General features: G+C 43.9%; 1 protein-coding gene across 1 annotated transcript in view; it reads right to left on the minus strand.

Moving 5' to 3' along the window:
* Positions 1–4478, minus strand: part of HHAT (hedgehog acyltransferase) — a gene marked incomplete at its 3' end in the record, with an annotated part of 151745 nt that overhangs the window by 122087 nt on the left and 25180 nt on the right. The window contains exon 2 of the mRNA XM_007446360.1: positions 1581–1648. The remainder of the gene's footprint in view (positions 1–1580; positions 1649–4478) is intronic.

Consider the following 4478-nt stretch of genomic DNA (forward strand, 5'->3'; position numbering starts at 1 on the left):
TTCCCCTACATAATTTCTGAACAAAACTTGGGGAGTTGGTTCTTTGGGACATGAGTCCACCTTCTCGCCAGGATTGACAGCTACCTCAATAAAGCTACCTTTCCTTTTACCCAACACTTATCTCAGTATTGGATTCCTGAGCGATGAGCAGCTAAACCTGAGTTCTGTAACACTGTGACAACTCAAATTCCACTGTGACATAAAGCTTCCCAAATTTCCTCATCTCTGAAGTGGGCACAATACCACCCACATTACACGTCTTACTAATAATCCTAAAAAGGGCTTATTTAAATCAGAAACATTTACAAATGGATTCGATGTACGAAAATTAAATTTATATCCAACTTTTCACAGAAATGTCTGGTGGGTAGAACAACTGGGAAGAGCATCATGCAGGGCAGGACATTCTTCCCAGCCCCAGACAAACATAAGCCATGTATTTAATACGGTGGCTCTGTACAGAGCCAGAGCTGGAAGAAAAGGGACAGGTTACCCTAGAAAATCAAATGGAAACTGAAGCCAATTTTCTTCAATTCTAAGTAAGATCTGTAACTCTCAAAGTAGGAAGATATCAATACAGGCAGTACCCAGTTTGGAAACGAATTGTCTTCCAAAGTTCATTTGTAAGTCAGGTGCTCAGAACGTGGAGTGCAAGCATCATTCTATGCCCCAAGCCAACCAACAAAAGCTGATTAAACTTACAATACACCTGGCACACTACACACTTAGAGCAAAAATAGTAAAAAGCAATGGTGTGATATCATTTTTTTAAACATATCCAAATGCCTAGAAAAACAAATACACAGATCCTCACTAGGGTTGACCTGAACCCAAACTATGAGCTGAAGCTGGACGTCATGTGATCCAAGTCATTACTGAAATGGGGTCCTGGAAAACTGAAAGGGGAAGAATGAGAAAAACTCCAGACTCAAGAGGAAAGGGGTTCTGGTGGGACACAGAAAGTAGTCTAACATCTTGCAATCAAAAGAGGAGGGTCTGGTACCTACCCATGACATACTCTGAAGAACAGAAGTGCTAACCGTCACCACTAGGAGAGCAACAGCGGCCACCCTGCCAGCGATCTAATCAGGCACAATGAGCTGCAGTAGAGGATAAATGGCCCACTGCCACCTGGAACCAGGGAGCAGAGGGGCGGGGGATTCCCAGCATGCTCTGCAGGGTGTGGACGGCCAGGGGCAGTAGAGGCAGGAAGGAAACAGTTCCATAGTTGCCATGAGTTGGTATAGGGAGTGTCCAGGAGCCACATTTGATTCCAATAGCTATGGCTGGGTCAGGAAGGAACTTCCTAAACTTTACAAAAGTGAAATCTGCATGACCCGATAAGGTTCCTGATCCACATCTCTAGTATTTTGAGAGGAGAACATGGGATGAGATAAAGACAAAGCACGGGGAATGCCTTTCTCTACACGGCACACTTATACCTTTTACGGCAGGAAAGGTACTTAATGTCCAGTCGCTGCTGAGTACTATGGCTGGGTCAACGCCAAATACAAAAGTGATGCAAAACACTGACACCAGGTTTGAAAATTGAAAAGGTTTATCACTGATCCACTCTGTACCTTCTTTAATCCTCCAAATAAAGTGCCAGTCTCCAGGTCAAATTCTTGGTCCAGTTCCTCTTCATGTTCTGACAAGAAAAACAGTGTGCGTTAGTCACGAATCCAAATGAAACTGGGCTTGGTTTAACAGGAGAGGTACCAAAGGAAACTGGAATACGTCCTGGAAAAGCTGCCCGTGGACTGAGCCACAGGCATGGAAACATGTCACACTCCTTCATTTCTGTGACCTCAGTTCCTGGAAATACATGGTGGGGCTGATGGAAATGTCCCTTTAATTTGTCATAAGGGTCACAAAAGGAGAGGGATTAAGCGCAAAAGCTTCCAGCACAAGGAAGCACAGGAGGGATGAGGGCAAATGCCCCACTTGTACAGATGGTGAAAAAAATTTTTAAATAGACCATGCCACAAAATGGTGGTGATCATAGCCCTGTGATATAAAGCTAACAAGATTATTGATGGAATTGTATAATGGTAATACATATGCTTATAAGTAAACAGTACAATTGGTTTAAAACAAAAAATATTTTAAAATCTTACTCAAATACTTCCTAAGGGTGAACAATAACCAGGCGCAGTGTGAAATAGTAAGAGTAACGCAGAACACGATTGGCTAGGCTTTTGCTCTCCTGGGACTTACTGTACACTGGATGAGAGAGACAAACAAATAATAAGAAATTACAATGGGGCTGAAGAATGCCATGATATGGGAGGTAAGGAGTGCTATGGGGGCTGAGTCTGGGGTGTCTATGTGATGTCAATAGGCAGCTGGATGGGCATGGATGGAGCTCAAAACAGCGCCTCAGTTGGAGGTAAAGACTTAGGAGTCCCCAGTATAAGGGTAGTAATGAAGCCTCCAGAATGGCTGAGATCACCCAAAAGGGCACAGACTGCATAGACAAGAAAAGAAAAATCCAGTGCTCATCGGACCAACAAACATACAAAAAACACAGAGGACCACAAAGGAGCTACCCAGAAAGATCAAAGGAAAACCAGGAGAGAGTGCATCACTAAAACATAATCATGAAACGATGCTGGTTTCAGAGTAGGATCAACGGGCAGATTTACACACACTAGATGCAAACAGCAGCCCCAGCCTCAAAGCCCAGGCAACACTGCCCCCAGGAAAAGCAGAAAAGGGAAGCTCATCTAGTACTGGGGCCCAGTGTGCCACAGGGTGCAACTAAAGGACACATTCACACTGAATTCCTTAAGGTCCAGGAGGTGCTGTGGCTGTGTGTGATTGCCCTGGTCCTTTCTGTTACTGCTGCACACAGGCCACGTTGTGTGTGTGTGTGTGTGTGTGTGTGTGTGTGTGTGTGCGTGTCTGTGTGTGTGCGCTGTGCTGTACACAGACTCAAGTTCCAAGGGAACAACCCACAAACAAGCAGCAAGCTACTACAATCCAACAAAGTAACAGGTCTCTCTTGAACGCTAACAAAATCAAGGGGGAAAACCTCTCTGCTTTCCTGCCTCCTCTGTTTTGGCTTCACTTTCCTACAAAGTGCAACCTCCAGAAACAACAGAATTATGCAGAATTGAAACAAAGCAAAAACTCGAGTGCTTCTTTTTTAAAAGGGTACATTCCAAAGCAGTGAAGTTTACAAACTAAGCAGCTGACTCCCCCAAATTAGGACACATCTCCCTCTAGTGGGAAAAAGGAATCGTATGCAGACATGAGAATTAAGATGAAATCCTGTCTGGCGCTGTCCAGTTGAAATACTATCTGAGACACATTTATAATTTTAAAGTTTCTAGTAGCCACACTTTAAAAACATAATTTTTCAAAGTGAAATTAATTTTAGAATATTTTATTTACCCTAATATGTCCAAACATTATTTCAACATGGAATCAATATTAAACAATTATTAATGAGTTATTTTACATTCCTTTTTCTTACTAATTCTTCAAAATTCCATGGACACATTATCCTTACAGCACATCTCAATTTGAAGTGGCCACATTTCAAGAGCTCATTAGCCACGTGCGGCTATAGCAATGGACAGTATGGTTCTACACCAAAACCCTCCCTCAGCTTTTGGAGAATTCCTACCAATCACCCTTCTCTGATTTCTTGACACAAACAAATGCTGTATGACGTACATTTAAATTACAACTTAGATCCTTTCATGATACTTTGGTGATCTCTGTCTTCAGACCGTCTTGAATTAGCTGAAGTGCATTGCTATAGAATTTGGTAGAGTTCTACCAAAGTTTGGTTGAATTCTACCATTTGGTAGGACGGAAGCTGAGAAACTGTAGCAGGAGATCTTTCCATGAAGGGTGACGACCCTCAGAACTTCTCTGATTATCCTGCTTAGGTGAGGACCCCACACCCTCACCCTTTGGGCAAGAACGAGATTTCATCATAACTCACATTCCCTCAAGCAAGAGGATGCTGCAAATGGAGAGAAGCCTTCTCTACCTGAGCACTTTTCTCCGCACCACACAGGCCTGACTGTGGGCAGAGCCAGCCCTTTCTTCTAGGTGCCCTGGTTCCACTTCCCCAAATTCAGCGCTCCACAAAACTGCCTGAGAGCAGAGAAATTAAGCAGTTTCTGCTGATGAGCCCTCAATACTACGTCAGCTGTTGATTCTTCCCCTGCCCTCCACCACCAACCACCACCCAACAATGGGATACATCAAAGCCCCATTCCACCTGCCGAGTGAGAGGGTTCGCATTTCAATCGCCAATGAGCTGTGGTGGTAAACCGTTCACTTAAAGCCTCTAACCTACCTACCCTTTCACCCTCAACAGTCTGAAGGGAAATCAATTCCGGTGTGGGGTAGGGGTAATTAGAGGGAAGGGGAGGGAAACACACACACACACACACACACACACACACACACACACACACACACACACACACACACACACACACACACACACACACACACAC

Source organism: Lipotes vexillifer, unplaced genomic scaffold, assembly GCF_000442215.2.
Source record: "Lipotes vexillifer unplaced genomic scaffold, Lipotes_vexillifer_v1.1 scaffold1707, whole genome shotgun sequence".
Classification (NCBI taxonomy): domain Eukaryota; kingdom Metazoa; phylum Chordata; class Mammalia; order Artiodactyla; family Lipotidae; genus Lipotes; species Lipotes vexillifer.